We start from the raw sequence: 25465 nt of genomic DNA on the forward strand, positions 1-25465 counted from the left end.
AGAGAGAGGGAGAGAGAGAGAGAGAGAGAGGGAGAGAGAGAAGGGGATGAGACGAAAAGAAGAATTAAAAATAAGAAGAAAAGCGTGGGAAGGCAAGGCCGCGAAAGAGGACGATGGAGAGGGAGAGGGAGAGGGAGAGGGAGAGTGAGGATGAAATGGTGGTAGTGATTTGTGAGTTAAAGTCGTTAAAGGTGGGAGGGAGGGTTGTAAGGTCGACGAAGGTTGAAAGTGGATGCAAGCAACCCCCGCGTAAGGATGGGACAGTCGTTTGTCATCGCTGAATAATCGCGAAGGACTGGATGGGCGGCTAGGACGAGGAGATGGTCGGTGAGAGAGAGAGTGGAAAAGGAGTAGAAAGAGAGAGAGAGAGAGAGAGAGAGAAGGATGAGAAGGTGGTTTGGAACGCTGAACGTTCGAGGCTGACGGCAACGGGGGCGTTTAAAAGTACAATGGAGACCATTTACCCTCGACTCTCTTGTAGCTGCCCTCTTCTTCCACTTCCCCTCTTTCTCTTCCATCTCTTTCCTCGTTCCTTTCCACGCGTTCCTTCTCTTCCCTATCTTCTCCTTAGGCAGGTCAGGAAAGTGCCTTGTAAGGGACCCAGAAACCGCCCCCATTGATGTAACTACGTCTTGGTGTACGTGCGAAATGAAACTATTCCGTAGAAAATATACAAGATAAGGGACGTTAATCTTCTAAATGTACACAGAGGGTAAGCTGCATGGATATAATGCTAATGATAATAATAATAAGTCAACGAGCAAGCGAGCCAAGGAAGGTGAATGGAAAAAGCGTGTACCGTGATTCTTCTTTATCAGTCGACGATTATCGCCGCGAGCGCGCGAGCACATCCTTACCCCTTCCATCCTCTCTTTTTACCACCAGCTACCGATCTTCCTTTACGGCTGAGCCTGAAGATAAATCGAGAGTTATGTCGATGGCTTTGGGAAACGATCATAATTGCGAGACGGTGTTGGAGAACCTATGACGTCGGGACTATGATGTCGTTCTTGTCGAAAGTGAATTACATCGTTGAACTTAATTCGATTCTATCGTTCGTCGTTGGCTTTTTAACGTTAATTTTAATGGAAATCATTTGATATGACGTATAATTATATGATGAACGTTCGCGTTCGTCAAATGTCTTTCTATGTTCATGGATCTTTTAGAATTAATATCTTATAATCTATACTGATGTGACGTGTTTTATACGATTGTCACGATAGAAGATCATAACGTAATACAAAAGATCTTATGGGAAGATCGACAAGACCTAAAGATATCAGTAGACACTGTGTCGAGCCTAGACACAACGTTCGGTTTACGACATAGGTAACCACAATGCAAGGTCCGATAAAGCGAGAACGTCACGTTCCATCCGTTGTAATTACTCAAGGCGAGGTGATCATCAACATTTGCGTAGGTAGCATGGAAGCGAGACCGTCTGATTGATGCAACACATATACATAGATGCACTTTGGTTGGCTTGACAACGTCTCTGATAATGCCTATGCCTCGTGAGTGAGCATATCTACGATTCTAAGTACATTTACATGTATATATATATACATATACATATACAGGTGTGTATGACTTTGATAATTGCATATTTGATCCATCTTACCGGTGAATACCTTTTGAAGATTTAATATACATTTATTTTTATTTTATGTTTGTCCACACCATTTGAATTTTCTTTTCGCTTTAATCATTGTTATTTTTAATAGTTCATCGTTAAAAGAACTTTCAGATGCATTGTAAATCTTTCGTTTCAACAGCAGAACGTTTCCCCTTTTTCTTTTCTGTCTGTTGGTTTATGTCACCGGAACGTAAAAACCTTTGATAATACGTAGAATACTCAATATTAAACGAGAAATGTATGTAACATATGCATCCACATGTACGTATAAATGCGGGTTGAAAATGAAACGAGAATGATATACGCTTTACAACACTAAAATTCGTTCCGATGTGTATTATATCGAAACATGCTTGTTTAATTATTTTAACAAATATATCGCGACGTTAGCGTTAATCACGAAGAGAATCGATCCGTTAATTAAATTGCCGATAAAGTATTGTCAAGGATATTTCGACTATTACACCTACGTACCTATTCGTTTTCATTGGTTTTTAGTTTAACAACAAATATTGGTTAAAATCATGAACCTTATCGTGTTCATGTCCTCCCTTACGTTTGTTCGTTGACATATCGATACACGAGAGATATCTAGTTATTATTAATAAACGTATCCCGGACATATCATCGATTTTAATTACCATATATGTTTCCAATGAAGAAATATAAATACGTTTGACATGCTTTTTAACGATTGAAACGTAGATGATTGCCTTCCTTTTTATTTTCTTTTTTTTTCTTTTTTTCTTTTTTTTTTTTTTTGCTTTTTGTTATTTTCCTATTTATTTTTTTATTTCGCAATTCGATCCTATGAGCCATCATTGGTAACATTTACGTTATCGTAGATTCTGAATGCTATCGACCGACCCGTCTTCCATCCCTTATTCTTCGTTCTTCTTGATACGGCCCGCCTTCAGGTCGTTCGTCTCTTCCTTTCTAAAAGCTATTGCTCTCTCCACCGGAGATAATCTTGGTTGCATGACTGGAGGCTCGTCATAAAGCAGTGGCGCACGGTCATGGGGGCGAACGTTCTATCTGCCGAGTCGCACGGCTCGAGAAAGCACGTATGAAAGGGAAGAAGCGTGATTCGGTGCTCGGAAGCACATCCACCCACGCAAACCATAGAGGGAAAGGTATTTTACTCGAGCGTTCGCAATATCAGCGGGTGCTCATCCAACCTATGTCCTTTCTTCTATCTTTCAGATGCAATCTGTCCTCAATCTCTTCTTAGATTCGCGCTAGCATAAAGAAGACAATCTTACGTCTATCATAATAATTCTACGTTCTTCAATTCTACTTTGATATATCGAAATTAATGATATTCCGTGAAATAAATCACGAGTAAATATACGTTACTTTGCATACGTTGCGTTACTTTTCTAACGTATGTGCATATATATATATATATATATATATATATATATATATATATATATATTTTTTTTTTTTTATTACAATAAAATAGGTCGTATTTTTCTGTTCGATGATTCGACATTTCAAAATATGTTCTTAAATAAATAGGACAAGTTATTATTGCTTTTTTAGAATGAAGATTTTCATCCAGGAATGTATCGGCTGATATTTACAGTTCGGCAATATCGAACTGTTTATCGGAGAATGAAAATAGAAAAAAAAAAAAAGAAAAAAAAAAAGAAAGAAAAAACATTTTTTTTACTACGATGTCCCAAACAACGAATACGTAGGATATATATATATATTTTTTTTTTTTTTTTTCATATTACGTTCGTGCTTAACAAATCACTGGAAAATTCATGGTTGCATGCAAATGAACGATAGATAATTCCAAATGTGAAAATGTATATGAGTCTCTTCTTTCTTCCATTGTATAGAAAATATAGAAAGGTCGTTCGATGGAGTTCACGTCGGGCCTAATTGGAATAGTAGCGTTTGCGTGATCATGTCTTTGTACGTATTCAACAAAAAGGAAAAACTACTCGGACATAGGGAGAATAGAGGTGGGGTTGGTCACGCGACCAACCAACTAACCAACGAACCAACCAACAAACGATCCACCCCCTTTTGGATGGATATCTTTATCTAACCTCTTAACCACATCGTTTCGTTGTCGTAGAGAACTTAGCTCAAAGGGTAAGCAATTTCTAACTTAATCGTCTGTCGAGCATTTCAAGACGTGAACTATGCAAATGAATTCAAGCACGGTCGAATAAGATGATTAATGAATTTCTCTAAACATTAAATCATTTAGCCGCGACAAATCGGTAGGTATAGTCACAAAATGACAGTAGTTACGATCGTTCTATAGTCAGACATATCGTGACTTAAGATATAAATATACTAAAAATAAGTTTCTTAATTTACCTAGATGGGCTTAATTGCTTGGACGCTTAACGATATATCGTCTAAGTGGCTTATCAACGAGCAAGCGTAAGAAAATGGTCTTAGTACTTATGTTGAACAAAGTATAATACATTTACATACGCATATGTACGTATGTATGTATGTATGTATATATGTATGTACATATATACATTTTCGTAATTCAGTCGTGCTAATAATTGACCAGTGCACGATTATTATCCGATATATTGCGATAACGCTTACCTCACGACTTGGTAATCGCGTTACCATAATGACCAGACAGCGATGACGGTCAGGATCATAATTAGACGACGGTGGTCACGGACTGTACTGTTAGGATAACGATCGACGAACATAAGCTAGAGAAAGCCCTTTTGAATTAAACGGCATGGAAGGAAGGTTTATTAAGAGAAAAAAAAGAAAGAAATTCTCTCTTTTTCTTCTCTCTCCCTCTCTTTCTCTCTCTCTTTTTCCAACAGGATTTCCCTGTCCCCTTTTTCCTATTCTATCGGCATAGGCGCTTGACTCTTTCAAGTGTAGTCCCTTTTATTGGAACGGTGCTCACTTAAATAAGCTCGGGGCTCGCGATAAGGATCGCAGGTGAAGTAAAATAAATTACATTCGTAATGCCGAATGGGCAAGTCTGTTACCCTAGCGGCTTCGTGCCGCCCACGCCATTGTGTGTTCCCTTTTCCCTGTCACTCCATCGCCAACTCGACGGAAATAGCAGCAGCTATCCAGAAACGACGGACGACAAAGACGAAAGACGAGGACTATGAGAGATATTTTTCTTTGGTCGGTATTTTTTCATCATTTCTCCAGCCTACGGCACAGGATTTCGACAACTCTCTTTATTCATGACATTCGAACGTACCAGGCAAGATATCTATCGTATTATGTTCTGTTAATCAAATCGAATTCGATATCTTTCACTTTCTTTTTTCTTGCTGTTTTTTTCTCTCTCTCTCTCTCTCTCTCTCTCTCTTTTTTCTTTTTTTCTTTTTTCCTTTTAACAGCCTCCCGTTCGATGATAAACATTTCGACGTTAAATATATCCCAATGGAAGAAACAATTTCGATCGAATCAATTGAAGATTGATAAATCATAAATAACGTCATAGATAGAGAATATACTATGTCTTTGATAAATACATAATCTTAAAATATATACATAGTTACTGTAGAACACGTGGTCGTCGACAGTTATTCGACGATGTCAAGAGAATACACGAGTGGAGAGAAACGAGTCGGGTAAGATCCGAGCAACACGTGATCGGGGCCCCCTCTCTCGTATGCAACAGAATTGACAGGCAATAACGTTCGTGCTGTCGAGCTAACGGCACGTGTGCACAAAATTTTCAAGTTTTCACCGTTGAATATATGGCGATGAAAGGCGAGCCGACTAAAACCATGTTCCACGAACACGTATCTTGTTACAAACTTACTTTTAAAGGAGGGGGGGGAGGGGGAGGCTTCGTCTGTAGTCGGTCGTTTACCGTCAAACTTCTATCAAACTCTCGTGATAAAAATTTAACGCCGGAAGTCTACTCGGAACTGTCTAACTATATCCGTTGAGGTTTATAACGTTGATCGAAATTCGATTCGATCGATTGATTCGATCGAACGCCTTTTTTCATCTTCTTATAATTATAATAATTCTCAAAGAAATATAAGCGGTATATTTTATTGGTTTAATGGCCAATTAAATCTGAAAAGGAGAAATTATTAACGAGGAGAGAGAGAGAGAGAGAGAGAGAGAGAGAGAGAGAGAGAGAGAGAGAGAGAGAGAGAGAGAAAGAACAAAAAAAAAAACAAGAAAAAATGAATAAAAAAAGAGAGAAAGAAAAAAAAGAGGAACGCTCGATGTAAAGCTTCGAATGAACGTTTAATTCTCTCGTACATAATATCAATAACAATGCAATGTCATAACAATTCCCATTCAAGTAGCATTGGAAGCAAGATGAATAAAGTTTCCTTTTTCTTTCTCTCTCTCTCTCTCTCTCTTTTTTTATTTTTTTTTTTTTTTATTCGTATTACATCGAACACGTTCGTTTCGTATTTTCACACGGATTACTAACGCCTTCGTTCCCTTTTGTATTCTTCCTTCTCTTTTTATCTTTCGCAAAAGTTTTGCCCTTTATGGGTGAGAAAATATATCGCTGCATCCTTTTCTCCCCTTGCAAATTATTCCCTTTAAACAAGTTTCCTTTCGAATTCGTAGAATTTAAAGGGCCAACTATTCCCCATTCTTTCAACCCTATACTTTATTTCTCTTTTGAAGTTGAAAAAGAAAGATAGAAAGACAAAAAGATAGAAAAGATAGAAAGAAAGAAAGAAAGGAAGAGAAAAGGGAAAGAAAGAAAGAAAGAAAGAAAGAAAGAAAGAAGGGGGCAAACGATTTTCGCGTTAGCTGGCTCGTGGCAAGCGAAGAGCATATACGTGAAACCAAAATGGCGGTTAATGGACCGTAGCAATAAAGCGAACGGTGTTACATCGCTTTCTCCTTCTTTTTCTGCCTCTTTTTTTTCTCTCTCTCTCTCTCTCTTTCTCTCTTTCTCTCTCTCTTTCTCTCTCTCTCTCTCTCTCTCTCTCTCTCTCTCTCTCTCTCTCTCTCTCTCTCTCTCTCTGTCTGCTCCTCTCTGTTTCTTGGCATACGAGTACAAAACGGAACTTTCCGCGATCGGGGGGCAATAACTCTAAATATCGAGGTATCGGTCCGTACGGTCGTTTCTCCGGATTAGTTCGGCACGGTTAACTGAATACCTACTTCTGGCAAGTATAACGTTCTACCAGCACGCTCGTTAGACCAATAGCGTTTCATCTCTTCTTTCGAGATCTTTTCTTCGTCCACGTAGATATATGCTTAATAACATCTTCCTTTTTTCTTTTTTTTTCCACCTACTTCCATTATTTTCCATCGGTATCGTTTATAAGAAAAAAAAAAAAAAAATAAAAAAAAAAAACACTTTCCCTGAGATAATTGAAGAAGGATTGTTCAAGAAGAAAATGATCTTTTGAAAATTCCAAACTTGAACACGTAGTAATTTAATTAACTCGTACTTTAATAACAATTTATCGCTTAGTAATATTTTTACATGATTACTTGTATCTTCGAAATGTTCCTTCCTTTTTTTTTTTTCTTCTTCTCTTTTCTTTTTATTTTCTCGCTTTTTCTTGTTGTTCTTTCATCTTCTTCTTCTTCTTCTTCTTCTTCTTATTCCTTTTTTTTTCCTCTTTTTTGTTTTCTTTTTTTTTTTCAATTTTTTTTTCGCGCAATTAGCAAAGGTTAAAAAAAATAAAAGTTTCATCCGTGCTGCCAGTTTCACACGAATACTTTTCCTAGGGAAAGGCATACTCCTCCCTTGCTTGAATTCCATACGCTCCGTTGAACGCACTCTTTCTTCTTGTTGGAGAATTTACATTGTTTGCGTTTAACGTTTCCAACGGTTTCTCGTTTTTTTTTATCCCCTCTACCTCTTTCACCTGCTTTCTCTCTCTCTCTCTCTCTCTCTCTCTCTCTCTCTCTCTCTCTCTCTCTCTCTCTCCTTCTTTCCTTCCTTCGCAACACTTGGCATAACGATACGAAGCTGCAACCACACGTGGCTACATAAATAACACATTCCAGCGTAACTTGAATTTGTTGTTATCATTGTTAAAACGAGCGTTTAAAGCTTCACCGGTCGAGAAAAACAAGAAAAAAAAAAAAGAAAAAAAAGAAAGAAAAAAAGAAAAGAAATAAAGCTTAAAATTCGTAAACTTAAAAAGCTCTTTCTCTTGTCTGACCGATGACAATTCAGAGAAAATAAAGTGTAAAATAAAATATAACGATGGAGTTCCCCTCGAAAAACTTATTTTCTTATCTCTCGACGATGGTTTACTCGTGCATTTTTAGAAGTGGAGTTATTAAATCTTTAGATTTAAAACCGTATCAGTTGTCCGATCATTTCGAAGAATGTTTTTAATCGATTATGCGATGGCCTCTTATCAATTGTTAAAGTCTTAACGATTATTATTAGTAGACATTTCGTAAAACATGTCTCGACGTTATAATACTTTATTCTCTCTTAAACTTTATCTCAGCCCATTGGGAACAACTTTTAATTCTTCCCCGTTTCACTATCTTTTTAAAACCATCACCCTCTTTTAATAACAAAGTACCCGTTCGTCCCTTTTACGAGCTCGAACGTGAGACAATTTCGCTTACAAGGATTTAACATAGCGCGGATTATTATAAATTATGAAGAAAAGAAGTCCGATCTTTAGCAGTTTCTCTACTGGTTAGTAGTTAAAAATGCAAGGAACACCAAAGTAAAGAAGGAAGAAGAAGGAAGAAGAAGAAGAAGAGGAGATCGTTCGAGTGTAGGTTGATACTCACGAAAATCGTTCGCTCGAGCTTGCAATATTAAAAACCACCCTCTTCACTCTCTCTCTGCTACGTTTCATCTCCATCCATCGACCCGCTTCGCTCACGTTCTCCGCTTGGAATTGAAACAGCCGAATTCATGAGACTACTTTCTTCCAAGTTTCCAAAGAGTGATCTCGAGAAGTTCTAGTGTTAAGCTTTCAAATTCGCGATTGGCAAATTCTCCTTTCTCCCTCCACCTTCTACTCCTCCCTCTCTCTCTCTCTCTCTCTCTCTCTCTCTCCTTTTCTTTATTCTTCTTTCTTCTCTTTGCTTCACTCCTTACTGAAATAAAGTAACACTTGGTTCTGGACCGTTCCCTTTTACGAATAGTACCGGATTATAAATGAGTGGACGACGTTACAAAGTTGTATTTTCATAGTACGGTCGCACCTACTTCTTCAAGCAATTAGTACCATTTGAAAAGTCATTAGTCAAATATTCTGCCACTTTGATGGCCTTTTGTCGACGTTCAACTAATTGACGTTCACTTTGCGAAGAAACGAAAATTCTCGTATAAAGGACAATCGTCACTTTCTTAATTATTAAGAGTTTTTGAATATACGAGACAATTCGCCGCAAATTTCTTCGTTCCGTCTCATTCGGAATAATATAATTTGTAAGAGAAAAGCAAAAAAAAGAAAAAAAAAAAAAGAAAAAAAGAAAAATAAAATAAAACTAGTAGCTTTATTTTCGTCGTCGTTTTTTTTTCCCCTTTAAATACATAAATTTTTAAAGGATCGTGAAGTTCGATAAAGCGAATTATTTTCAAAAGCCACGTTTTCTTTGAAAGTACGAAAATACCAAGGGAGCATCAACGTCCGAAGGAAATCTCATTAGCATAAATAGAACGTACGCGGACGTATAATGGCCGACAAGAGGAACAATTTCCGTAGCAAGGAAAAGCTCCTACAGGATCCACGGGACGTCACAAAATGGACATTTGGAGTCTCATGGAAACGTTTCTGGAACGTGTTTGTGAGATCCTATGGAACGCGCTTTTACATGGGTCGATTTTGCGCTGTAGGTACTACGCGGGAAAGACAAATGCGTTGCCACAAATGTTCCACGCAATTACGTTCTTCTCGTTTCTAGTAAGATACCGCCCGTAATTTTTCCCCTATTATTTTTCTATCTCTGTCTCTTTTTCTCTCTCTCTCTCTCTCTCTCTCTCTCTCTCTCTCTTTCTTTCTTTATCTCTTTTTACTGTCCAACTGAGCACGATTATTTCGTTCTGATCGTTTCCAGAAGAAATATCTCGCGTAGCTCGCGGCACTATTGAAACAACGAATCGATATCGCAATCGTTCGAAGGAAGAAAGGAGAAGAAAAGATAAAAAGGAAAAGAAAAGAAAAAAGAAAGAGAGAAAGAAGACTCACCGAGCGATTACCCACGTGGTACGTGTACCTCTTCGTCGTCTCCTCCTTCGAAATCGTCCGACAGAGAAAGGAGCTTCTAACGGGTTCGCATAGAAGAAAAGAGGGAAAGATGAACGAAAAGTAGAAAGAGAAAGAGAGAGACAGCCAGACAGACAGACAGACAGACAGACAGACAAAAAGACAGAGAAAGAAAGAAAGAAAAAAAGAGAGAGACGAGAGAGAAAGAGAGTATGAGAAAGGATTGCCCTGAAGGTAGTTCTCTACCTGGCGGAAACTTGGAAATCCTTTTATTTACTCCACCCGTGACGGTACCGAACGTGCCTGTCGTTGAGGATACTTTTGAATCGAAAAGAAAGTAAGAAAGAAAGAGAAAGAAAAGAAAGGGGAAAAAAAAAGAAAAAAAAGAAAAAGAAAAGGAAAAAAGAAGCGGAAATAGAGATAGTATGGATCGAGCTATGTACGTCCATTCACATTCTTCGAGGACATTCAAGAACGCTTCTTCGTAAATCGACAAGAGGCGAAAGGAACTTTCGGATAAGTTAAATCAAAGTGGTGAAAGAGGATGAAAGGTGCAACTGTATCGTCTGGCCTATCGCCCTTTCTTTTTAACGAGAAGGTCGACTGGTAAAGTTCTATTTTACTGCTATTAACTTACTCCCATGTGAAAACGAGCAATGAGAGAGAGAGAGAGAGAGAGAGAGAGATAGAGAGAGAGAAGGCTTGAATTCATGTAAAATTCATCGGAGCTTACTCGACGGTATACCCTGACACGTTGGAAAATGTTGGAGAGTAAAGTTTCTCTTTTTTTTTTTTTTGTTTTTTTTTTCTTGTTTTTTATTTCTTTTTTTAACCCTTTTCGCCGAGAGAACGATGATGGGTGACCTTCTCATATGACTTTTTAAACGTTCAATCTTTTTTTTCCTTTTCATTCTCAACAACATCCAGATATATAACTATTTCCTTCGAAAGTTCTAAAATTAACAAAAAAAAAAAAAAAAAGAAAAAAAAAAGAAAAAAAAAATACTTCAATCGATCTTATCGCAAAACATTATCATCTATACACAATCTTCCATTTTCAGGTTCAATGATGTGAGTGGTCGTACACACCGGAGAACATCAAATGTCAAACATCACAATGGGGTGAATAAGGTTAGTTACCCCTTTATTCCTACGCTGCATTAACTGTAGAACGTTCGCATGAACGAACGATGTTACACTAGCGACACGATAATTTCCGGAATCCATTTATATTACATAAATAGGATACGTTCGATAAATATTTTTTTCGTGGTTATTTTTCCATCCTCTCCACCCCTCCCTCCCTCTTTCCTCTCCGCTTTGTCCGCTGTTTATTATGTTATTTTTTCTTTTTCATTTTGTACCTTTCTTTTCTTATACGCAAAAGGAAGGAAACACTTCGAGAGGAAAGAAACTATTTTCGTTTGATGTCAATGATTCATTTGGAAAATTCGTTCGTTTTTTCTTCACATTCTTCTTATCATTGCAATTAAACAGAGTCAGAGATACTTGCAGTTATCTCTCAACGCAGGACACTTCCGTTTCCATTGGACGCGATGTTGTTTACAGAACTCTTCAACTGGCCGTATCTGAAAACTCGGATACATTCTCAAAACTTACATGATGAACGTTTCAAGTGAGTCAAACTTGGTGAGACGAGTTTGTCGATTCGTTTTCGTCCTTTTGCTATATTTTCAACGACTAAACGTCAAAAGCGAGAAGATCGTAATTGCTATTGGTAGAAATTTAATTCGACTTGGTCGATTCTTTTCTCGAGATATTTCCTTTTATTCCTTCATTTTTCTTCTTCTTCTTCTTCTTTTTTTTCCTTTTTCTTTTGTTTGTCTTTTTTTCTTCTCTTTTTACGAGAATACAACCTCCTTTTTGAGAAAGTTAAGAGACAAACGGCGATAAGTTTTACGATACACAAACGCAATAAAAAATATATTTTTATCTTCGTCAGAACTATCCTTGAAATTACAGTTTTGCGATCGTGGAGAATGTTTCTAAGAAAAAGTTAGATCTGGGATTAAAAGGTTGCTATAAGGAAGGATAATAAACTCGAAAATGGACTCGTTAAGAAGGAGGAGTCTTACGCGAGACAAACTTATCGCGACGAAGGTTATTGACCACGTATCTACGTACGTAAGTACGTATACAAATATATGGACTTGCACTATCTATATTATTATATGGACGATAGTATACGAGGAAAAAAAAAAGAACAGAAGAGAAAAAAGAAAGAATATGTAAATAAGAAAATTATTATATTAATAGTTACTATTATAGTACTTACGATAGTACTTATAAGCGATGTTTTTTCTTTAATGAAGGAAAAAAAAAGAGAGGAAAAAAAAAAGGAAATTAATTCACGGTTAATAACAGTCTGCTTTCTTACGTTTCGCCTAGGATCCTAGTTACCTTTTTCTTCCGTCGTTATTGTTGTAAACTACGATTTAGTCGGCAAAAACATATCGCGAATGGTGCAATGAATGTCCCGAGCATCGATGTAATTAGCTGAAAACAATTTACTGTGTCGGCAAGCTTGCTCGGCCGCGCGGGAGGTCCACGCGTTTTTCATTACGCGTTTAAACGGACCATTAGTTTAGCTGGTGTCCGTTATAAAAGCAAGTAGCGCGAGGAAATGCGTTTGCCACTTCGTGATCGCCACTTTGGTAAATGTATTGTGACGTTTGCGTGCGTGTTTTCGTGCCGTTCTTTCATAAGTTGATTCACACCGCGAGCTCGTGGTTAACGTGTTATAAGAAACACCGGAAGAAATCTATCTAATGATGCGCTTCATTTCGTGTCTTTTAAACATCTCGAATGACAGGAAGTAATTTAGATGACTCAAGAGAGGGATATCACGAACGGTTCATTTCACACTCATTTTAATGAACTAATTGTATTCAATCGTACCAAGTTACGATCGAACGTCCAATCCTATAAACACGAAAATACTCTCTTCGGTTATCATTCAGCATTCAATGAGTGCCTCGATGATAATTCGATAATCTGTTAATTCTACTAGTAAAACGATTCATTAAATGCTTATAGAGGTTGTTACAATGGGGAAATATGCATTGAATGATACGCCGCCGTTGAAGTGATCATTTCAATCGTTAATAATGTATAGAAAATAATTCGAAATGCTTTGCATTTCGATAGTCATTATACGATAAGATCATATTACCATTGATAAATAGAGAATCATATATACATATATGTATATACAATAGACATATGTATGTATATATAAAATAATTCTTTTCTTTTTTTTTTTTCTCTTTTTTTTTTCAAATTAACAATAGCTGGCGAAATGAAATTATTTCAATGGTTCTCGATGGAATGCCATTTCATTGTATAACGATATCTAAAATTTATTTATTTTTTATTCTTTCTTTCTTTCTTCATATTTCATCACGGAAGAAAAAAAGCAAAAGAATTACGCACGATAAATCTCGACAAGAGGTGAATGGGTGAGAGGGGCTGGAGGGAGAATGAGGGGAAGCCGAGAACGAGGAAGCGTTGAAAATCTTAGTAAATGAGAAGAGAAAACTCTTGGCCGTACCGAGGGAAGGAATAGCACTAACATCAGCATAGCCGGCGTAGAAAATTTTCTTCCCTGTTTTGCGGAAAAATATTGGCGGTATCTAGCGTCGTTAAGATTAGGTACCCTGGTAACACCGTACATATCCGCTATTACGCGGCTAGAGGTTAGATATTTAACGAAGAACTTACCGGTGGCGTCGCGGAATAGCGCAAGAATATTTACACGAGCAACGTTTGGTGCTTTCCGCGCTAATAAACCGTTCTACCGGCTCCTCCTTGCTAATTACTCAGTGAATGAGCCTGAATCCTCTCTTTCCCTCCTCCTACTCTTCCTCCTCCTTCTCATCTTGCTCCTACAGCTGCTCCTTCTATCCTCGATCCTTTTCTCCTTATCCTTCTCTCTCTTTCTCTCTCTCTCTCTCTCTCTCTCTCTTTTGTCATTTACTTCAGTTTCCTTCGAGTCATCTCACTGTCAACGACTTTCGACTACACCCACAGAAGAAGAATCTTCTTACACTCTCTCCTCCGCCCCTCCCCACCCACCTATCACCACATCCACCATCGTCCTACTCTTGTGCTGCCTCGACGAAATGGAAGATATGCTTGGTATCTCGGTATGCTGATACCTACCATACCTATAAACTACTGCTTCATTGTCTCGTAAAAGCTCTCTCTATCTCTCTCTCTCTCTCTCTCTCTCTCTCTCTCGTTCCATATATCCTACGAGAGATCCTCCGGGTATAATTAGTCATTCCCATCGAATTTGTGGAAACGAGCGTTTAATCGGTACCCCGTGTGAAATTCTCACGAATGTTTTTCTTTACGATTTTATCCCGATTATTTTTCGTATAAATATTTGTCCAAGATAGTACAGACGGATAAACGATAAAGTAAAAACGAAAGAGAGAGAGAGAAAGAAAGAAAGAGAGAGAGAGAGAGAGAGAGAGAGAGAGAGAGAGACGGAAGAAAGGACGAGTTGAAATAAGACAGAGGAAATCCGTGAATCATTAAAGGGTATAATTAAAAGGAAAAAGAAAGAGAGAAAGAAGGAAAAAAAAGAAATAAGAAGCAGGAAAAGAAAATAAAAAAGAAAAAGGCATCAAGAAAAGTGAGATACATCTCTGAATCAACGCGGCACAAAATTATCCTCCTTTACCTTCGAAAGAAACTCGCACGAAAGTTTTGCCTTGAGTGCGCGCGAGTTAGAGACTGAGAGAAATAGAATTAGAGGGTGCGAAGTGGGAGACAGTAAAGTCGAATAATTAAGGGTGACTCTTGGGAGTCGGCGAACATCTTTAATTCGGTACGGAGCAGCCCGTTAATATTAAACTCAGACATCTTCTTCCCTCGTCGAAAGAGAAACATTTTATTTTGTGAGCACTGTATTCTCTCTCTCTCTCTCTCTCTCTCTCTCTCTCTCTCTCTCTCTCTCTCTCTCTCTCTCTCTCTTTGCGACGATCTCGAGTATCCAACGCGACGAACTAAACTCTTATTCCATCTCTCTCTCTCTCTCTTTCTCTCTCTCTCTCTCTTTCTCTCCCCTTATCTCTCTATCTCTCTTTTTATTCCTCTCTTTCTCTATTTGTCCTTTCTAAGAAATAGAGCACGTTTTCTTAGCTCGTTATTAAAGCTCCTCCCTCTTCTGTCCGTTCGAGAGCACAAGTTCTCTCGTCCCTTTCAGTTCCTATAAAAGCCAAAGGGTACTCGAGGACGTTCGTGGACGTTCTTCTTCTCTCTTTCTACCAAAAACGAAATCTCGCGGAAGATCTTTCCTCGTGATTTTTCTCAAAAGGGATACTCTCTTAAAGGTTGAATCAAATCGGGCCACAATTTAACTTCGATGTATTATAGAGACCGATAAAAATTTTCCTATGGAATCAGGAGAAAAAGAGAAAGAGAGAGAGAGAGAGAGAGAGAGAGAGAGAGAGACGATCTTATTGGAAATATTTCGAAAATAAATTTTTTTAACGATTAAGAAAAACGAAAAAGAAGAAAATTGTATTAAATTCGAAGAAAGGAGACAATTCAAAATCGGTGTCTCGATGGCATCTTCGCTAAGAGTACTTCTCCTTCTTGCAGGACACTGACGAAGGACGATCTAACAGATTGCCAGAGGGTTTAATTAAGAGGGCGTGTTGTTGGTGACTCGTCGTTGATCAATAGCTAAAGGGGTGCTACCAGTTACCCCATAGACTACGAATATCCCCCTTCGTCTCGACGCTTTCGTCTTTTCCCCTTTCACGTTCGTGTTATATTCAGTTCTGTCTTTCAATCTATATAACTCTTCTCTCTCTCTCTCTCTCTCTCTCTCTCTCTCTCTCTCTCTCTGTCTCTCTCTCTCTCTCTCTCATATCTTTCTATCTTTCTCTTTCATCTCTCTTCGGAACGAGCTTCGATTCCTGAAGCTGGACACTAATACCTGACAGGCTCTTTGATGTTGCCAGACTATTAAGAGAGCCGTTGTCATCGCGTTGTCATGGATACCTTCGCTACTTCGCGTCTACTATCTAGCTGAGAGAGAAGGTTCCTCTTGGCCTCCTTTCCCGTTTAGAAATTAAATGATCCACCTTTCTGATGGGTTCACGTAGTGTTGGCAGATTACAGTAAATGGCATACTTATCGATGATGCGTATTATGAAATTAACACGGTCTTTTCCTCTGTAACACTTTATCGCTATTCCATCGATGTATTCTCGTTCACTCGAAACGATTAAGCGCACTTTGACTCGCTCGAAATGAAATCTTTAAAGGAACGAACGAACGAACAAACGAGAACGATCCTCCTTGTTCTCTCGTCGTTGGATTATTGGAATCGAGTTGGAAACATCGTTGATTTCTTAAGATGTATAAAATGAAATTTAAACTTTTACATGCTCCTTAAATACTTCTCGTCTTCGTTATTAAGTAGTAATCTCGGGATAATTGAAACGAAGTCATTTCAAATTGACAAATGTATATTTGTACATACGACAGAGATTGGCGGACTACTGCTTGACACAAATTAACTCGCTCGATGAGAATGTTGATTTAGCGACCGACAATCGGTCGATATATCTATCTTTACCGACGTCGTATGAACGCTGCTTGAAACGTATGATATAAACGCTCGTACAGCTCTCGTTTGAATTACGTCGATATTTGTTCAACGTTTGACGTCTCGTCTCTTTACGTTTCGTCTCTTTCACCATCGTTTAATATTCGACCCTCGTTTGGTCCCTTTCGTTCGCCGAGACATGAGAACAGTATACAAGATTTTTCGAGGCGTATAATTTCCTTAACAAATAATCCGACATTGGTCCACGTATTTTTTTCCTATTAGATTTTCTCGCATCGCTAAATCCTTTTCAAGATTTTTCTTACAATGCATTGAAAAGAACATTTCTCGGGATTTATTTAAAAAAAGGAAAAGGAAAAAAAAGAAAAGAATAGAGAGAGAGAGAGAGAGAGAGAGAGAGAGAGAAAGGAAAAGAGAAAAAAGTACAACAAAAAATAAACTCCAAGTCATCTTGACTCTCGACAAAGTCAAAAAGTTCCAACGATCCTACCAACTTCACGAACGCAATTTTGACGTAAACAACTTCTCAACTACCGTCTACCAGCTTATACCACTTTTACTTACATAATTTAAATACAGTCGAGTCCTACGCATCATTCACGATTCGAGTTTCGAAATTTATTAAGGGATATTAACTTTTAAATGAATACTCGACACAATTTTCACAAATATACGAATACATTGACGAGAGGTTCTAATCTTTGCCAATAACGTTCCTGATATTTGTCGACGGATTAAACCTCGCGAGCCCTCCTATCAAATTCACTATCTAATCGGGAATACGGACAAATATAATCTTGGATTTAGGCTCGTGCTATTCAAAGTCGAGTGAGCTGTTATCTCATCCTGATGCGATCTGTAAATACGAGTTCAAAGATGATTAGATTCAAAATTGTAAATACCAAATCATATAAGTACATACGTATCCAGTCTAACTCTCAAACGGCGAAATTATTAGGCGAGTATAGAATTAACGATGTCTCGTATCTGACAGAAGCATCGGGACCGTATTACGATATAATTGTCAATCGCAATGATCAGTTTCATGCTTGAATAGAAATAGAAATCGGACTGATTGGAAGCGATAATGTAAAGATGAAAGGATTTCTAACGGTTCTTCGTGCGTCTCCAATATTTCGAATCCTTACAATGATATAAAATTAAATTAACATTTGGTCATTCACTCTTTTGAAACAAAGGAAAAAGAGGAAAATGATTTTTTTCAAGAAAAAAAAAAAGAAAGAAAAAAGGAAAAGGAAAAAAATGAAAAAAAAGAATTAGAAAACATTTTTTTTAGACACAATGGCTCACGTACGTCACATTCGCTATATATATATATATATATATATATATATATATATATATTCGTCGTTTGGTCAAATTGCCAAATTAATACAATAGAATGCCTCGATAAACGGCACTTCACGTCGTGGAAACGCTTGCAGATTGCACGGCCACGAGCTGCCGATCGCAGTGTCCTAAACCACTTAACCACGCTCGGTGCGCCCTAGTGGTTAGACTTGCATTGAAAACGCTCTTGCCACGACGAGCACGACTCTCTCTCTCTCTCTCTCTCTCTGTCTCTCTCTCTCTCTCTCTCTCTCTGTCTCTCTCTCTCTCTCTCTTTCTCTCTATCTTTCTATCTCTCTCTCTCTCTCTCTCTCTCTCTCTCTCTCTCTCTCTCTCTCTCTCTCTCTCGTTCTTTCGTTCTCTCTCTCACTCTTCGTCTATCTCCTCTCTCTTCCCTACCGCTCAGTGGACAAATCCTTTGGACTTTCGGAATTCGCGGTATCAACGCGTCGTTCCTGAATTCAGGATTAGCAGGCCGTGAGTGGCCGCGCGCGCACGCTCGCGAGATGGCCGCCGTTACTGTTTGTTACCGGAGTTAACACTAATCCATGTGAAAAGGGAATGGCTGTAGGATAATTTGTGACTTATTGCACTGACAGTTGAAGCTGCCGGAACGCTGGATTAGAACGCTTCGCTTGTGAACGTATGTAACGTAGAACATACATATATACATATGTATACATATTTATATATATATATATATATATATATATATATATATACATGTGTATGTGCGCGCGTGCGGTTTGTTTTGTATAGATACGTTACTAAATCAACAACACATATTTTCTTATAGAGATGAAATATTGTAGAAGATAAAATGATCGCTCTTTTTTACTTTCTTTCTTTCTTCTCTTTTTTCTTTCTTTTTTTTTTTTCTTTTTCTTTTTTTTATAAACATTGAAACTTATAAATCTACGTATTTATACGTTTTGCTCAAATTCTTTTCAATCGTCATAGATGATCATCGATTTATAGTGTCACATAATCTCTCGTATTGGAAGATGGAGTAAGAGAGAACCGAAAGGAATAATATTGGCCAAGTTGGAGATCTATATAGTAGAATGGAAAGAGAGAGAGAGAGAGAGAGAGAGAGAAAGAAGGAGGGAGGTAGGGTGGTAGGGAGAAATGAAGAGAACCGTCGAAATAACATATACAAAGCCATAAATCGGAAGCATGCTGCCGACGCAGCAATGGTGTTAGCAACTACAGACTACCCTTGGGTGTATCGGTGAAGAATGAAAATGCGAAATCGCAGACAAACATGCAAATAGATAGGCGTATACATTTATACATACACGAAGGAGAGAAGGCCTGCATATAACAGTCCTCGATGGTGTAGAGTATGAGAATGAAGGGGGTTTGAATGGAAGCGAAGAGAAGATAGGGATATTAATCCACAAGTAACCTCACCGCACGGTAAACTCTCGTATAGGTATTGAATGTGTGAGAGTGTAACTCCGTAGTATAACGGGTGTCCCGCTAAAACTGAGTGGCTACACTACTGATTTACACCCGAAGTCTAAGAGAAGTTAACGGGCGGGACTAGAAGAGCACGAGTTTACCGAGCTTTTTGGCACGTCCGTGCTCTTCCTGACTAATTGCTAAGCTCCTACGTGGCCCAGCTAATACGGCTCTTATCAAGACTGGCACGTTTAAGGTAACCAACCGCGTGGCAGTTTTGCCTTAAAGCCACGAAGATGCTTCAGGCAACTTGTTATTAATAAGCACTCTCCCCGTCCCCGTCCACTCCCCCGCCACCCCCAAGACCAAGGCTATTACGATGTTGAGATCGCGTATTAGGAGAGACGTTCAAAGTGGTCGCGGGCAGGTTCGCGATTAGGATAAGCGGTCCTCGTTATGCGTACTACGATATTTCTCTTATCACAATTAATCCTGTAACCGAATTTTCTTGTAAACTTTTGTTTAAACGTCTCAACTTTCTTTCTTATTCACATTTCCGTTTCTTCGTATGTATATATATATATATATATATGTGTGTGTGTGTGTGTGTGTGTATGTATGAATTTTTTCCCTTTTACATATCGAACGATATAAATTCTTTAACATGGCGAAAAAGTTTTCAACGGCAACGGATGTAAATTGCTCGTTTCCTATACTTTCTTTCGCAAAAGGGCGAAACGGTTTCTTTGCATCTAGAACCACTCGGGAATCTAGAAACGCAATATCAGCGAGATCGCGCGGACTCCCTTGGAAATCCCGTTGCGTGCCGCACGAAATCGAGATCGTGTTGCACGAGGCAGGTAATATGAAAACGTTTTCAAAGGTACTTCGGAAGTATATCAAAGTAATCGAAGCACGCACACTTTTCTACGTATTGGTAAAGTACCTTTCCTAAGGAATTAGATATAATAGTAGTAGTAGTAGTAGTAGTAGTAGTAGTAGTAGTAGTAGTAGTAGTAGCGATGGTAATAGTAGTGGTGGTACTTACCTGCTACGACAAAGTTATTCGTATTTTCTCTCGCATTCTATTTTCAACTGACGACATTGCGCTTGGGTAAAATAAAAATTTTATTAAGATAAAAGGAAAAAAAAAAAAACAGTACAATGCGTATTTGTCGGTATGAATCAGAAATGAAAATGTTGTCGAATGGTTAACTATGAGATAACGTAACGGATTAAGCGTTTGATCAGTTATTAGGAATTCTTGACAAACCCCCGGCTCTTTTGGAAAACGAAACGAAGAGGCTAACGACGAATAAATATTATATAGGCGGGGATAGGGAGGAGAGGGAGGGGGTGGCAGGGGAGGTAGGGGAGAAGGAGGATGGAAGTAGGTAGATGATGTTCAGGTTGGGATTTTTCCATTACCTTTTTTCCTCCGTTCCTCGTCCCGTGCAGTTACCGTTCGCGAGAGTGCGCGTGATAAATGAATTGGATGAAATCCGAATGCCCATTGTTTCGCGTTAACGAGGGTCCACGAATGCGTTATGCCGAGAGGGACACATGGAAGTGTCGCTGCCTTTAAACGCGATATTACGGCCTGTTAGAGACGGATAGACTCCTGGACAATGCTCGGGAGGATCTTTTTCAGTCGTTCCCATTTATTCCCTTTTCGATTCTTTCCTTCTTTCCTTCTTTCTTTCTTTCATTCATTCATTCATTCATTCATTCATTCATTCATTCTTTCTTTCTTTCTTTCTTTCTTTCTTTCCTCTCTCTCTCTCTCTCTCTTTCTTCTCTCTTTTCGATTTTCTTTTGTATCAGAAACGAGGCCGTCGATCGAATTCCTTTGATTCGAATAATCCGTGATTAAGCGTCAAACCCTGATAGCCTTCCGAACGAGCAACATTACGAAGATTTATGATTGGACTTTCGATATGCCCTTTACCTCCATCAAAAGAAATTTCTCCCTCGATTATCATTTAATATGTTCCTTCGTACGACAAAATCTTAAAGATACAATGTGTTCTGTGCTGTTAATGACAATGGATGAAAATAAATGAACGTTAACCTTTTTCTTTTTTCTTTCCCTTTTTCTTTCTTCTTTTTCCTTTTTTTTTTTTTTTTAATTTTTAATATTTTTTTTTTTATGTGCGTTTCGTTTTGTTTATATTTACTCTTTTTTTCGTCGTATAGTCTCATATCGCAATGGCACGCAATTTCGATGAACGCACCAATCCTTGCACCGTAGCTTATTTACGATCCTGTCGAAAATATCGGGATGTTCTACTCTCACTTTCTCTCTCTCTCTCTCTCTCTCTCTCTCTCTCTCTCTCGTATTTTCATGAGATACAATATATTCGCAAAGCCGTGCACGAATAACGAAATGACGGGGTTTCTTGATTTACCGCTTTTCCCGCGTTATCCGCAAATTTTGTCGCGTAATTTTTATCGACTGGACGATGTAAACATCGTCCAGTCGAAAAAAACATTGCCGTATTGTATTAACGATACAAAACGTTAAATAACGAAAGCGTAAAGGGAACGAATAGGATGGTTGGGAAGGAAGTTGAAATTTGAACGATGAAATAAAATGAAAAAAAAAAAAAAAAAAAAGAAAAAAGAAAAATTCGTAGAAGGAGCATTTCAAAGAGGATAAAAACTCAAATATATTTTTCATTGATCGTATTAGTATCGATTGGCTGTCATAATGAACCCAGCCAGGTTTGTAATTTCGGGCGTCATTAAAAGGCATTAAAACGGATTTCGCCATGATGGACTACTTCCTTTTTCGCTCTAAAGAAGCTCGGTCCGACCCGGCCCGATTTGGTCCCTTCATTACACGCACGAAATCCTAGTTGCAACTATGATATTTCCTCGAACGATTTAACGTTCGTTCTTGCGCCAGGTACCGAACATCAATTATATAATAAAAAGAATTTATTTTTCTTTGATTATTTCTTATGTTTGATCGATAGAATCACGAGTTACGCGTCACAACATTTTCTACTACCATTGTACGAAAAGAGACGCAATCGACGTCGTATAAATCGTACATCTGCTCGTTAAGTGCACAAAGAAGGAAGGAGAATCAAAAATGAACGAGAGAGAGAGAGAGAGAGAGAGAGAGAGAGAGAGAGAGAGAGAAAATGTCGCTTGCGTCGTTAAACTCGTTAAAGCACCCTGATTGCTAGCAGCTCCACGAACCGTTAACTAACGTTATTATTGAAACCGTAAAATATGATTGGAAAGCTCCCTGCGTGACCCTACCCTCTGATGACCATAAAAGATGACTCCGTTCCATTCTCTCGTTTCCCGCTTAAGTATTAACCTGTTAACGAAGTTATTGTTCAATCGTTTCTATCCTTTAAGCTCATAAAAAAGCACATTGATTTTATAATCTATCATAAACTCGTTTGCTTTTGGATCTATTATCGATTGGTTTTAAATTGTTTAACTTTAAATCTAAACACGTTTGCGTTTCTTTTCTTCTTCTGTTCTTGTTTTTCTTTTTTTTTTACTTTTTTATTTTTATTTTTTTTTTTTATTATTTTTCTTCTTCTCCCTTCCTTTACGACATTTAATTTCATTAAATTTCTTCCTCGTTCGTATGGTTCGTTGATCCTTGCACTCGAAAGCTTTTTTACTCATTGACTATCCCTCCTTGTCCTCGCATTAATCTTTCGTCTAACATCTGCAACGAACGTAGAGAACGTATTTGCGATCCTTCGTAAATATGCATAAGCAATTCCTTTTCGTAGACGTCTACACGGTGACAAAGAAAATCGATCGATGCAAGGAAGGACACATTGTGCGTAAAACCCTTCTTCGTTGGTTCGAAGGGTGTCTCGAACACTTCTATAGTATTCATCTACTGCCCTTTCAAAGCTCGTAACACGCGTACCATTAAGGGTGCTAGAGTCTGATAGCAAGTCTATCCCCGTGCACAAAGAATCTTGAAAATTCTATGGACCTTCCGTCTCATTACCCAACGGTTCATCGTCCTTTCATTTTCATTGGCCCTCGAGTAATTTAAATCAGAAAATATGACGTGCAATTTTTTCCTCTTAATTTATAATAACTTGTTATTGTTATGAGCTATTAAAAGTTATCGGATGGAATATTGGATGGGATAAAAAAGAAATTCCGCGTAAAGGAGAAGTGGGTTAATCGATGACACGATTCCACGGTCTATTATTATATTAAAAAAAAAAAAAAAAAAAAGAAAAAAAAAAGAAAAAAAAAAAAAAGAAAAAACATCGAAGGTATAAAGAAGCTTTCAAAATATTTTCTCGCGAGTGTTGTTCCGCGACGCTCATTTGCGTTCGAATGCAATTGCATCGGTGATTCGTCCCGTATCATTGCATAGAGTCATTAGGAATTATGTGAAAGCGTATCTATTTTTAGTTACGTACGTACGTACTTGCGAGAAATCTAGCTGATAAAATGCATTTAACGCGTGCAACGAGTAAATCGATAAACCCTTCGAGTCGTACCGGATCATTCCCATTATCATCATCGACCGTAGAGACGAGTTTGTTTATTTTTTTCTTTTCTCTCTTTCTCTCTCTCTCTCTCTCTCTCTCTCTCTCTTTTTAACGTTCGATATTTAAATGAAAAAAAAAAAAAAGGAAAAGAACGAACCATGCGAATCGAAAGAGTGAATTTTTAGATAAAATCACGTTTTGTTGCTAAACGATCACGGAGATAGAGGGATCTATTAAAAATCGAACTACCGCATTCAATTGGGCACAATCGTTGTACACCCTAAAAACGAGTATTCGTTTCAATATCGATTTCTACAAACGCGATTCGACTTGTTGATCTAGTCCATGACACGATATTCTCTGATTTTCACTTTCGGAAAATACGCTTAGGCTCGGTTCGGTAAACCAATTCTCGTTCACGAAATCCGTGTCCATATTCTCTCGTTCGAAATTAAAACTGTCAACATTTTCTAAAATTGATGTACTTATCGTATTGCATAAAGACGAAACAGAATCGCATTGTATGCGATTCATATCTCCATCCGATATTCCACTTTATAGAGATATTCGAATGAAATGAAACGAGTAAACCGATTAAATTCAATTAAATTCATTTATCCAAGGAAATTCTTTTTCACATTTATCAAGCATACATATGTTTCGATTTAAATGAAGACAGCGCGATGTACGTAGAGAATAAAGAGGTTCACCTACGGTGGTAGGGAGGCAGGGGGGCAGGAGAGAAGAAGGATCGATATAGATACGAGTTTACGCGCGATTGTTAACCTTAGCTCTCTATATCGATCGCTAACACGTATGTACGTTACCAGTTCGATTCTATTTACGACAGTAGTCGCCGTATAGTGGATAAACCGTACCGATCATAAAACCTCAACCGCGATATTCCAACTGTTCCCTTTATTTTCCTAGCAATTTTTTTTCTTAATCGTATTTACGTCAGCCGAGTTTCACATCGATGCACGTTCGTTGGTTACGTCGGTTATGTCGTAAAACTGGGCTGTACCTACAAAGTATGAGTATGGTATGTACTGTATGTAGTTAAAGATAAAGCTTGGAAAGAATAAAGAAGAAAACAATAGTCATTACTCGTTATGTTTTATTTTCTTAAGAATAATACGCTTCCACGCACACCTCCACCCCCCACATACGAAATAATAAAAAAGGAAAAAGAAAAAGAAAAAAAAAAAAGAAAACTTTATACAATCCCTTTGTAACTCTGTAACTCAACCATCCGTCATACGCGTAATGTAATCTCTCTTCCTCTCTCTCTCTTTCACTCTCTCTCTCTCTCTCTATATATATATATATATAACTATCTTTTCACGTACGAGAAACATCTTCGATGCACCATCAGTACGAAATATTAAAGCAAAAGCAAAAGGTCCATCCTTTCATCTTTATCCTCTTACCGTGTTCTTCACTAGTTTCAACTCTCTTTCTCTCTACTAGTCGATATTAGGAACATCGAAGAAGGGTAGGATCGCCATCGTGATTCCCCTAGCCTTGTAAGCGAAGTACAGTTTGGTGGGTAGTTAATTACTTAGGTAGGTTGCAGTCACTTGGATGGAAATTCTAAGGGGTTCTCGCGCGCAGCTGCCCGGTGCTTCTGTTACTATAACTATCTCGATTCAGGAAGTAGTTACATGCTCAAGAAATAACATAGCGAAAGCTCGCTCGAGGAAATGAAATCTATTCGAGTGAATTTCTACGTACCTGCCGAACCCCTAACATCTCTTTTCTGTCCCTTTCTCTCTATCTCTCTCTCTCTCTCTTTATCTCTATCTCTGTTTTCTCCTACCTTCTCTCGCATCTCTTTCGT

General features: G+C 38.1%; 1 protein-coding gene across 1 annotated transcript in view; it reads left to right on the forward strand.

The window, feature by feature from the left end:
- LOC124422631 (bifunctional heparan sulfate N-deacetylase/N-sulfotransferase) overlaps positions 1–25465 on the forward strand; it is a 289672-nt gene that overhangs the window by 17141 nt on the left and 247066 nt on the right. Inside the window, exon 2 of the mRNA XM_046959355.1 lies at positions 10839–10908. The gene's annotated coding sequence lies outside the window, so the exon portion shown is untranslated. The remainder of the gene's footprint in view (positions 1–10838; positions 10909–25465) is intronic.

This window comes from Vespa crabro, chromosome 3 (assembly GCF_910589235.1).
Source record: "Vespa crabro chromosome 3, iyVesCrab1.2, whole genome shotgun sequence".
NCBI classification, from domain to species: Eukaryota; Metazoa; Arthropoda; class Insecta; order Hymenoptera; family Vespidae; genus Vespa; species Vespa crabro.